A 13,354-nucleotide genomic window follows, 5' to 3' on the forward strand; every position below is an offset into this window, starting at 1 on the left:
ACTCTTGTACTATATGGTGACTTTTACAAAAATGCAGCAGACGAAAATACATTTAACATTTATATTTACATTTTAAAACCTGAGCAGCATTGAAATGGCATTCATCATACTGTCCTTTTTTATCGGGATTAACTCAATAACAAATGTGTCCTGAATTATATAGCAGTAAATATAGCTCTGTGTTTTCCATATCTATCTATCTATCTTTTTTCATCCATCCATCCATTGATCATCTCCTATCATGATTCAGCATCAGGTTCTCTCATACCATCACTTCCTGCTGAAGATATCCCATTATAAAATTTTAAGTCATGATATACATGGGGTTATATCATCTTGGATCAATCACGGAGTTATTGATCCAAGATGATTCAGAAAGCGAAGCTTTGAATACGGATCAAACAGGTGGACAAATGCTAAGTACTACTTGAATAGCTGTTTAACTAACAATTCTAATGCAGCATTCCAGTAGCTACAAAATGGACAGGGTTATGCAAATTCTCTAACCAGGTGACATTTAAAAAAAAAATCTGAGCCTGCATGACCAAGTTTTCAAATGGAAAAACATCGGACAAGAGGTGAGCACATTTTTGCTGCTTCTATCTGCATAGAGTGATGGATGCAAAAGCTGGGCTTTGATCACATGGTTGTGGCCCGTGGTGGGATTCAAATAATTTAACAACCGGTTCTCTGCCCTGACGATTTCGTCCAACAACCAGTGCACCAAACTGCTCAGAAAGTTAACAACCGGTTCTCTCAAAGTAGTGTGAACTGGCTGAATCCCATGACTAGTTGTGGCCTTCACTTTCACTAAACATAAGGGACGGATTTTCTTCAAAAAAAGCTAAGTATAACTGCAGACCACTCTGAAAATTAAATAATTTTGAACAAGGCACTCTCTATTTGATTTATTGAAATTCTCGGAAATATTAAGTGAAAATGTGTTACCTTAACATTAAGGGAAACTTAACTGATCAATGCTTTTCTGGCACAGAGGCAATTACAATTAAGAAAGTTTTAAAAGCTGGTTACCAAGCAACTGTATCCAGCCTGCACGTATTGTCTTTTCATAATCTTTAGAAAATAACAGAAAATGACAGGCTGTCATTACAGAACAGAGGCCCACTAAATTATTACATTCTTGCTCCTACAGGCAAAAGGATCAATTATTATCTCCTATGTAATGATTGGACTAAACACTGTTGTAAGTATAAAATGTTAGGGTGTTCCAGATAAAGGCATGAAGAGCAGAGAAAAGTGACATTATCAAAACTCTGATATTATGAAGGGTCCATGTTCAAGACTCATTTTTCCCTCAAAACAGACTCCAAAATAATGTGAGAGGAGGGTTAATTGTCCATTTTGGAGCAATGTGTTGGTTAAACCTGTTGTGTAGTGAGATGCAGTATACAAGAACAGACCAGCATAGATGCAACAGCATTTCTTGACTCAATGTGGAACTGCGGAACAACAGGCAAATCCCTGTAATTTATAGTCTGGGCCAGTGGTGGGTTTCAAATTTTTTTAGAACCTCTTCTGTAGGTGTGGCCTGCTTTGTGGGAGTGGCTTGCCAGCCATGTGACCAGGTGGGAGTGGCTTGCCAGCCATGTGACCAGGTGGGAGTGGCTTGGCAGTCATGTAACTGGGTGGGCATGGCCAACTTGTAAAATGTGGTGAAACTCACTTAACAACATTCTTGCTTGGCAACCAAAATGTTGGCTCAAAAACTCTGGCATTTGAAGCACACAAGTCTTAAAGCTGTCAAGTTACAAGACCCTTGCACCAATAACCCTTAAGAAAAAAAACCCCAGGGGTGTTCAAACTTGACAGCTTTAAGACTTGTGGACTTCAACTCGCAGAATTCATCCTCCAGTCATGTTGGCTCAGGAACTCTGGCATTGAAGTATGCAAGTCTTAAAGCTGTCAAGTTACAAGACCCTTGCACCCCTAACACTTTAGAGAAAAAACCCCAGGGGTGTTCAAACTTGACAGCTTTAAGAGTTGTGGACTTCAATTCCCATAATTCCTCCCTCACTCTTAATCTTGACGATGTGCAGGCGGGCGGGGGGGAGGGAGCTGGAACCGGTTCTAAACGGCACTGTAGATTTGTGGAACCTCTTCTATAAAAGAAGTTAGAACTGGCAGGAACCCACCCCTGCTCTGGGCCCACAGGGACTTAACCAATCATAATACTTGAAAGAACCCACCCAAATATGAATGTTCTAAGTTTCCCTCCAAAACAGTTGAAGTTAATACTTAGGGTCATCTAAAGATTGGATTCACTTTAGCAGGACTATAACTATATACCATGCATAACAATTCTGAAAACTAAAACAGAGCCAATTCCAGTATTTCTTAGCAGCTGGTTCATAGTATGTTATCCAGGAGTGATTAAGCAAACATCATATCTGTTCCTGATATAACTTACTAAGAGCTGATTATTTAAGAATAGCTGAGCAACTATTTGACCACATCAGCAGATTACACAACATTTTCAAGGTATCTGGACTATTGTTCAGTAAACAAGCCTCAGTTTGCTTAGTTTCTTCTTCCGACCTTTTTTGTTTTCTCCCTTTCTGTTCAATCATGTCTGATTCTCGGAGAATTATCCTGATACACAAAGTTGAGTTATTTTTTTAATTTTAAAAAAACTGCCCCATTGGTAGCAATGTTTTTTTTAATGCAACTTTTTCCAAGTTGCACCTGCCTGTGATACCTATCTATTGCATTACATAAAAAAACACCTGCCCATCAATAATTGTGCTATCTCAAAAATGATACCATTACAATATTCTGAAAAAAACATCCAGAGCTTGAACAAATTCCATTTTACACACACACACACACACACACACACACACACACACACACACACACACACACAATTGAATAATGCATTCATCCATATTCTAATTGATGACTTCTTGTCTCGAAAGCTCCGAAAACTCCATGAATTTACCTTATATGGGAACTAAAAATCACTACGTTCCCTCTCCATAACTGGGTGCTGCATCTTTGATTTATTGCTGCTGTAGAACAAATGTGTTAGTTGTCCCCGTTAGCTTATCCTCAATAAGGTTACCTTTTGTTTTTCTTATACATATACATTCAACTTTTATTTTGGTTAAGTCAGAGAGACAAAGCACAGAAACCTGTATCAGGAGGCATTCTTTTTTTCTGCCTATAGTTCTGTGGATAGTCATTAATAAGAATTTTTTAAAATGCTCCCAGTAACAGCTGCCATTGATACACACCACTAACTTGCACAGAATGCCGGGAAAATGCTTTCTCCGTAATTGAAAATCTGCAGCAACCTTTAAGAAGAAAAGATCAGCACAGAGGGAACAAAAGGCTTACTCAGTGTGCTACAGTATCTGTTCTCTCTCCCTGAGCAAAAGAGATTTGGGGAAATGGTACCTTTCTTTAGCTATTTTGCTGTCTATCCATTCTTTGGGATTGATGTTCTGTATCGTAGTCGCTTGGGAGCCAGGTATTGTAAGCTAGGAGTTGCAGGGAAGAAAATGGATGGGTTAAATTATTTCCCATATCCTGCAGCCTTCTGATCTGATAACCAAAAACTTCAATAATTCTCAGTAAGAGTCAGGAGTGTCCATAGGGGATGGGTTTTTAAAAAAAATGCACAATGGCAGCCAAGATGGGGTGGCTCTGCCTGGGTTTATGTGCAATGAATCTGATGCCAAAATCTTGACATCACCAGTTTGGGGGAAGGTTTGATTAGAGTTATACAACTTATACTTCCTCTTCCTTGCACATTTTTTCCAATGAATATTAGTTAAACTCAGTATTATCCTCTTAAGTACTTTAACACAATGCTTCAAATTCCCATTAACATCCCCTAAGAAATGAGGATAACCATTTGCATGTTTGAATGTAACTAAACTTAGCAAGATATATTTAGCATCTAAAGCAGGGGTGTCAAACTCAAGGCCCAGAGGCCGAATTTGACCCATGGGGTGTTTAGATCTGGCCTGTGGGGCTGCTCTAGAAACAGCAAAGGACTGGCTCGTGGTGCCTCGGTGAGTGAAAATGGAGCTCAGGAGGGCCATCTGTGGTCCTTCTGAGCTTTGTTTTCCATGGCAAAGGGTTGCAGGAGGCCATGGCAGCCGAAAACGGAGCTCGGAAGCCCGTTTTCTCTGGCAGAGCACGGGGGGCTCCAAAGGCACCCTTGACATGAATGACGTTGAACTGGCCGTGCCCACTCTGGCCACGCCCACTCTGTCCCTCCAAGGTCAAACACAAATCTGATGTAGTCCTCAATTGAAATTGAGTTTGACACCCCTGATCTAAATGAAAAGCTATTCTGGACCTTTATCTACATACAGTATAAGGAAAAAGGGAGTTGAAATGCTACATGCAGATGAAGAGTTCCATTTTTCTGAACTCTGAATGAAATTGACTTAATTTGTAGCTTTAAATTAATATGTACATCAGGAGGTTATTGAACTTTGGATTTTGCACTTGAGTATGTTGCAATGCAGTGTTCGACTCAAAATTGCATTAAAGTATGTTTTACAGTGTTTATGTTATACTAACATTGTATGGTATGAACCTTAAAATATTTGTTAAATGTCTATTGTCAGATTAAAATGGGTTAAAAGTATATATTTAATGGATAGGAAACTAAGTAGAATTATAAATGAACAAATGAGAATTCGAGAAGGACTAGAAACTTTCTATCATCTATCTCTGCAGACATAGAGCTGGCAACACTTCTTATCTGCAAGGGCTAAGTCTTTAATTTATAGTAACACCACCATCCACCCTGGGAGCCAACTAATTTCGACAGGGGACTTATTAGACTCTACATGGATAATGTCTTCCTCTGCGGCTTCATTTAGTAATTATTTGTAGTTGCAGAACATCTGCAAAATGCAAGGACCACCTAAGTTTCTATTCCTCTTCTTCTTGTGCCATATCCATCATCAGTTGGTGATCATGTTGGCAATTCTATTTTTATCAGCAACCACATGAAAAAGTGCTGCTGAGTTTTGTCCCAACCAGTTCCTTAGATTTTGAAGCCATGATTTTCTTCTGCCTGGACCTCATTTGCCTTCAATTTTTCCCTGGAGGATTAAGTGAAGGATGCCGTATTTTTCCAGATGTCACATCACATGTCCAAAATCAGTAATGGCGAACCTTTTTGGCACCAAGCGCTCAAACCGGAACATGCATGTATATGCGTGAAAGTATGTACATGCACATGCTGGGGCACCAGAAACTTGAAGACCAGCTGGCTGGCACATGCATGCCTGTTTTTTGGCTTTTTGGCTGTTTTTAGGCCATTTTTCAGGCCATTTTTTTGCCTGAAAATGGCCCCAAAATGGCTGTAAATACAACCTGAAAATGACCCCAAAACAGCCCTGTAAGTGCCCTGGAAAATGCCCTGTTTTTTGGATGGTTTTGGTCATTTTTGGGGCTGTTTTCAGGTTGTTTTCTGCTGCTACAGCACCCACGAAGACCAGCTGGCCGGCACGCATGGGCATACCGGAAACCGGAAGAGCAGCTGTAGATGGCATGAGTGCTCACAGAGGGGATTTTGCGTGCCACCTCTGGCATGTGTGCCATCACAATCCAAAATATTCTTTCACTTTTTATGGTTATAATGGCTGGGCTTTCCCAGGAGACTTATCACCTCATTTCTGATTTCCAGTGACGTGCGGTGCGGTTTTCATATGCAATGGTCTTTCGCAGCTCCGGAGCGAACCTTCACCTTCCCCGCCCAGGATTGCAAGGCTGGAGGCCTCGGCAGCAGCCACCCCCACCCCCAGCCGGCCAACCCTCAGCCCGTACCATCAGCGGCGGGACCCGCGCGGTTCCTCTCCTCCCCGGCGCCGTCCAGTGGGCGTGCGAGCGCTGGGTTTGAGCGCTGAATGGCTGGCCCAGAAGACATGCTGGCACTTTAAAGTGCCAGCCGGCTCGGCCGCCATTCAGCGAAACATGTTTCACTAAATGGCAGCCGAGCCAGCATGCACTTTAAAGTGCCGACATGCCTTCCGGGCTGGCCATTCAGCATGTCCCGCTGAATGGCAGCCCGAAAGCATGCCGGCACTTTAAAGTGCCGGCCGGCTCGGCGCGCCATAGAGCGAAACATGTCCTGGTTTGTGGCCGGGCGGCATGCTGGCACTTTAAAGTGCATGCCGCCCGGCCACAAACCAGAACATGTTTCGCTCTATGGCGCGCCGAGAGGGCATGGCTTTAAAAAATGAAAAATAAAAATAGATGTGCCAGCCCGTGCCAGCAGAGGCGGTAAAAACACACACACACACACACACACACAATAAAAACAAATTACTATTACTTACATTACAAATAAATTGAATTCCTCCTCCGACCCCTCCCTCTGACCCATATACCTTCCAGCTGTGTCAAAAATACAAGATTTGGTCTAGCCAGGGCCAGGCAGGCTAGGATAGTTGCTGCTAGAGTCACCACATGGATGACTCTGCTTAAGTGTTTTAAAATAGCCTCTAAACAAAGTGCCCTCTGCAGGAGGTGGCGGGAGAATCACGTGCCTCATTTGCATAAGGAATTTTTCGCTTTTTAACCCTTGGTTAACTCTTAAAAAGCGAAAAATTCCTTATGCAAAGGAGGCCCTTAGTTCTCTCGCCTCCTCCTACAGTTAGCACTAAGCAGACTCAGAGTCACTGTGACTTGGAGTCTGGCAGCAACTACCTTGGCCTTTTTAATTATTTTAAAAATTGTTTCCTTTTCCTCAGGAGACTGGTGAGGCCCCGCCTCCCCTGCCTCCAGTGACTGCACGTCACTGCTGATTTCTGATCCCATTTCTATGTTTCTATGGAAGGAGAGAATTTACAAGGTTTGCTATACGCCTAATCTTCAACTTACGACCCCAATTGAGTACAAAATTTCCACTGCTAAGCAAGGCAGTTTAAGTGAGTTTTGCTCCATTTAACAACCTTTTTTGCCACAGTTGTTAAATGAAACTGTGTTGTTAAGTAAATCATGCAGTCATTAAGTGAATCTAGCTTCCCCTCCCATTGACTTTGCTTGTGAGAAGCCAGCTGGGAAGGTTACAAATAGTGATCACATGATCCCGGGACAATGCACCTGTGATAAATATTCCATTCCAGTTACCAAGTGTCTGAATTTTGATCATGTGACTGTGGGGATGCTACAACGATCGTAAGTGTGGAAAAACGGTCAGAAATCACTTTTTTCAGTGCTGTTATAACTTCCAACAGTCACTAAACAAATGGTTTAAATTGAGGACTACCTATAAAGTCCTCATTGAGAAATGACACTGGATTGAATGAACCCTAGTGTGGTTTTGTTTTTTCTATTCTAAAAAATACTGTATCTAGATCAGTGGTGGGCTTCAAAAAAATTTAGAACCTCTTCTGTAGGTGTGGCCTGCTTTGTGGGTGTAGCCTGCCGGCCATGTGACTGGGTGGGAGTGGCTTGCCAGCCATGTGACTGGGTGGGCGTGGCTAACTTATAAAATGTGGTGAAACTCACTTAACAATGCTCTTGCTTAGCAACCAAAATGTTGGCTCAGAAACACTGGCATTTGAAGCATGCATGTCTTAAAGTTGTCAAGTTACAAGACCCTTAAACCCCTAACCCTTTAGAAAAAAATACCCCAGGGGTGTTCAAACTTAACAGCTTTAAGACTTGTGGACTTCAATTCCCAGAATTCCTCCCTCGCTCTTCATCTTGATGATGTGCGGACAGGCGGGGGAAGGGAGCTGGAACCGGTTCTAAACAGCACTGTAGATTTGTGGAAGGTTAGAACTGACAGGAACCCATCCCTGATCTAGATGTCTTAAGCTTTATCAATATTTTTTTCTTCAGAATTCAGGAAACCAGAACAAGAAAGACTAGTTACTGGCTAATGGTGCAATGTGTAAGAAGACTGGTAAAAATCTGTTTTTGACTTCAGACCATAAACACATGAATTCATACTTTTATTATATCTTAATTATAGTGCTACACTGAGTACACTTGATGCTGCCTGCAAATCTGGAAAACAGTGCAGAGTTTCTACAGCCATGATGGTGAACTTATGGCACATGCGCCAGAGGTGGCATGCAAAGTCCTCTCTGTGGGCATGTGCGCCATTGCCAGCTGCTCTTTTGGTTTCGGCAAACTGATCTTCACAGGTGCTGAAGCTCCAGAAACCCGAAGACCAGGTGGCCGGCGCACACATGCGCACTAGCCAGTTAGTCTTCGGGTTTCCGGGGCTCCGGTGCACATGAAGACCAGCTGGCCACCATGCATGTACGTGCCCGAAACCACAAGACCAGGTGGCCAGCATGTGCATGCATGCCAGGCAGCTGGTCTTTGTGTTTCCAGGGCTCCAGTGCATGCTCGCATATACATTCCGGTTAGGGTGCTGAAGAGGTTCACCATCACTGTTCTATAGAATAATGCCATCCAGTAAAGACTTTTGGTGTTTCTCACATCCTTCAAAAAAAAAAAGACAAGGCTGTCGCCCCTTTATTTTGGCTGCAAAAATCCAGCATGACGCTTTTCCATTTTTCTTTGCTCCCATTTGGTGAACATCTGGATTTTGGCACCCAAACATGTAATCCTTTCTTTTATTATTTTTTTAACCCCCTTTTTTGTGTCTCATCAATTTAAGGGATTTTTGGTTCAGTTTAAATGTGCAATGCTACCTTGCAAGATGGGGTGAAGAGATGCTGCCTAGGAATAGTCAGATCAGAGAAGGCTTGGCCTGCTGCTGGATAGTGGGCAAAGCAAGGGGCTCAAAGGGACCCTCTCTAGTTCCTTGTGTTGTAAAGGAGATGGCAGAGATTTCTACTTTCTGACTTGCAAAATTATATTAATGCAGCTTTACAATAAACTAGAATTTGTTTATCTGGTCATGTTTCCTGTCTGGTCTACATGGAAAGGCTGCCAAAAGATCTTTTCATTCCAGCATCCTATTTACCACACTGACAATATAGGAAGTATTCAAAGAGGAATTCAAGTAGCAGCCGTCTCCAGCAACAGGTGGCTGGATTCGCCAAGCACAGTATTCAAATCAATGCTAGGAGCACATCATGTGGCTTCACCACCCCAGTATGCCCTAGGACAATACAGGTTCAATGTTAACTGTGACTCCAATTTTCTCCTGGTCAGCCATGTTATCCAAACCTCCAAACCAGGGATGAAATCAACTTACCTTCGCTACCAGTTCGCAAATGTTTTGTTTCCCCAATGTACAGATCTGCACAGTCCAGGAAGGCTAGATTATTTTCCTTAACATCTTCCTTTGTGAATTTGATGTATCTGTCCACAGAATTTATATGTTTAGTGAACTCTTCCAGTTCCTGTGTTTTGATCTTTTCCCAAGTGTCATCCACATACCTGTACCAGCGAGTGGGTGGAATTCCTGTGAAGAAGTTTAGGGATTTGGTTTCTACCTCTTCCATGGAGAGCTTGGCCACAATGGGGGACACGGGTGAATTCATGGTGCAGCCGTGTTTTTGTCTGTAGAACTTTCTTTGTATTTAAAATAGGTAGTGGTTAGGCAGAGGTCCAGCATGGCACATATTTGGCCTGGGCTCAGATTGGTTCTGTCACCTAACGTGCTGTCTTGTAGTAGTCGTTTCTTCACTTCAGTTCTGATCTGTTCACAAAGCTGTAATTACATGAGTCACATATATTTTATGCCTTAAATTTACAAACCATATCAATTTACAAAGTAATCTAAATAAACCATAAATATGGCTTATTGCAGTGTATCAATCCAGCCTCTAACTGTAATCTTTCCTATGGCCATTACTTTATAATGATTAATTTTCTATGTGCTTTTTCATCAAATTGATAGATCTGACTTTTATGCCTTGCCTAAAGAATTTCACCTTGTACAATCTCATCTTGCTGAATAGACAAAGAATTAGCTTGATATATTTAAAGCTGTGTGATTCATACACTTCTTGAGAAGAATGTCAACTTAACGTATAGACAAAAGAGAGGATTAATGTCCTTTTTAGTCCTTGAGGAAGTCACTGATCATAGAAAACAATTCACTTGACAAGAAAAGCAAAATTGTATCTTGCAGTAAGATGGCAAACCTGATTAACTAAAGAAATACCATGTCAACTCATTGCAAAGCTGTTATTGGGTACTTTTAAATAAGACTATAGAACTCAGACAATATGAAAAGATAGAAAAAAACATTTCAGATTTCTTCTGAAGAGAATTAAAAGAATTCATTAAAACAGAAGTGACTGTAATTTGTGAAATCTGTAATAGAAATCTTGCAAGTACTTTATATATATTTCATAATCTTCCCTATCATTGGATGTTTGAATGGTGCATTTCTGTTGCAAAGAATTCTGGGAATTGTAGTCCACATTTCAGGAACTCATCCACATTGGGGAATGCTAAACAAAAAGCTGAAACTAGTTGATCTAGATCAGGGGTGTCAAACTCACGTTGTCATGGTGGTGTCATGTGACATATTGGGACCTATTGGGCATGAGTGTGGACAGTGGGTGATGCATCTGGCCCGTGGGGCAGGAGTTTGACAGTCCTGATCTAGAGTTTGATTGTTGGAAGACTCTAGAACATTCATTTTCAGCTGGGGTTCTAGAGAACCCTAGGTATTTGTGAGAGATCATTAGTAGTTATGCAACAGACTATGACTGGAAAGTAAAACATTGTTGTTTTGAACTTCATATGCAGTGCAATGTTATAGTTCTTTTTTCATAGTTTCCTCTAAGGTAAAAAGATTGAGAAAGGCTGATCTAGAAAAAATATATCTAACCAGCCTGAAAGTACTATAATCATTTGCCAAAAATAATGGACATACTCAGTCATCTTACAAAGCCATCCCTTTATATTGCAATTTAACATTACATTATAGGATAATGGATAAGCAATGAGCCAACTTACTTAAAACCTTTGAATTCTATTTCAGGAATCTATTCTGATGTTTCAAGTCAAAATGAAAGTACTGTTACTTACTTATATAGAAATCAGCACCCACCCACCCTCCTAGAGAATGAAATATTTTGGGGAATATTAAAAAGGCAAGATATAATATTTCCCCTAAAGGAGAAAATGGGAAAAAAAATCTTAAGGGAGCAGAAACCAGCCTCAGTCTCCTTGCCCCAAGCAGAAACTGAGGAGGCCAGCTTTTAGAAATGCAGATTTGGTAATCCATTTGGAAAGACTGGGTCAGACAGAAACTCCAGATAAGCAACACAATTAGGCAAGCCAAAGGTTGACAAGATTAGCTCAGACAAACACCTTTACATTTCCCCTTTTGCCTATAGAGCCAGCCATGACCCTTACATGTGTGTGTGTGTGTGTTGGTTCTGCTCATCAATAAACATAATCTTTCCTTCCAATCAGCCTCCATTTTATTCCCAGCTTGGAACTGGACCTTGAATTTTTCTTCCAACACTTATATGGGATTGTATGGGATTGGACCAGTTACTTCAATAATGTTTTCTCTCATATCAGCTTACTCAGTGTTTCTGCAGATATCCATGATATTTATAGTAAGCATATTCCAAGTATCTTGTAACATATTTGCTTCTGATATCTGTTTATTGCTTATTATGTGCACTAACTACAACAAAAGATAGATTAAAACCTTAATTAAAACAAAAAACTGCAATATTAAGTGAAAAACTATAGCAGCTAAAAAAAATTGGCAATGTAGTAGGAGTCTTTAAGACCCAGATCCGTTGGTTCCCCTCTATGATTGTTGAGTTGAGATCTAAGAGCCGAGGTGGCGCAGTGGTTAGGGTGCAGTACTGCAGGCCACTTCAGCTGATTGTTATCTGCAGTTCAGCGGTTCTAATCTCACCGGCTCAAGGTTGACTCAGCCTTCCATCCTTCCAAGGTGGGTGAAATGAGGACCCAGACTGTGGGGGCGATATGCTGACTCTGTAAACCGCTTAGAGAGGGCTGAAAGCCCTATGAAGAGGTATATAAGTCTAACTGCTATCTAGACTATTCCATCAATATTGACAGACACAGACAGAAAGAAGAGTAAAAACATTAGTTGAGCTTGATTCACAGTAGAAAAATTTGCCAGGCTGAAGATTCAAATCAATTAATGAAGAATTATATGCATATTGTCTTCATTGTGAATAAAAGTTTCTTAAATACTATGAAAATCAATTTGTCAGTGTATAAAATCATGATGTTGAAGTCCATCTCTTCAAAATATTACATGTCATATAGGATAATGTCTTACACCAACCTTTTATTTCCTGAATAAAAATTAAAAGTATATTGCCAACGTATCAATAACATATGTGAAACAGTCTTACAATACAGGAAGAAGCCAAAGGCTTTAAACAAAACTATAAATTCAATGATAGATTCTTATCTACCTGATTAAACTTGAAATTTGGCTTCTAAATTTAGCAGATATGATTCAGGAAGACAAATGGGATTTGAACATTGGTAAAGATGTTGCAAAACACTACAAGAATGGCAGCCCACTGAAATCTAATTATAAAGCTGGCAGGTGTGACAATTCTTATAGGAAGTTAGATTTGACAGTAACCAGCTACTTTTGTTACCAGAATATGAAAAAAAAATGTTGTATTTTTCAATATGAACAAATAATAAATATCATAAAGAGAGGACAGTAAGGAAAAACACAAGTTTATTGGACAGGGACAATCATACACTGAAGATTATGGCTGCCATGTATCCTAGAATGATGGTCTTCAGTTTTGCTATAAGCTAAAGTCTACCTCTTAGCCAGTATAACATTTCAACTATAAGGAGACATGGACTAAAGATAACAACTACAGTGAGTTGAAGATCATCAGTTGCATACTTGCCATGTAGATATGAAGATTAATTTTAAAGTTGTTGTAGCTGCCCATTCCGATAGACTCTGGGCAGCTTGCAAAATCAAAAATCAGTTGAAAACGCAAGCATTGAAAGCACCAGTAACAATACAAGCATGACAAGGGCCACACAAATATATTAATCACTAATAATACATTAATCCCAAATCTGGGAATAAGGCAGGTCTTCCAGAATCCTAGGAGAAAAGACCCTGTCCGTAACCCTAGAAAGATGTTCTTCCAGAGGGAGGACAGAAAGATATACTTCTGCAATCCTGTAAGATGACAATGTTTAGCAAAGGTAATCCGAAGTAAATCCACTTTGTTGCATGTTCTGGATGCATATAAACAATTGGGGAAAGGCAGTCTTCAGACCTATGCAAGATGGAAGGCCACTAGCAGGATTCTGTTATGCCTAATTTTTATTTAGCCCTTTATCAAATGAATATTTGGGAAATATTTGGAATATTTCTAGATTGTGGCTATTTAGAAAACCATTGCCATGAGGACTTATTATGGCTTATTAGTTTATTACAACATAAGAAATT

This window comes from Thamnophis sirtalis, unplaced genomic scaffold, assembly GCF_051295495.1.
Source record: "Thamnophis sirtalis isolate CommonGarterSnake01/CBP01778 unplaced genomic scaffold, rThaSir2_p1.2 scaffold_5, whole genome shotgun sequence".
Lineage (NCBI taxonomy): Eukaryota > Metazoa > Chordata > Lepidosauria > Squamata > Natricidae > Thamnophis > Thamnophis sirtalis.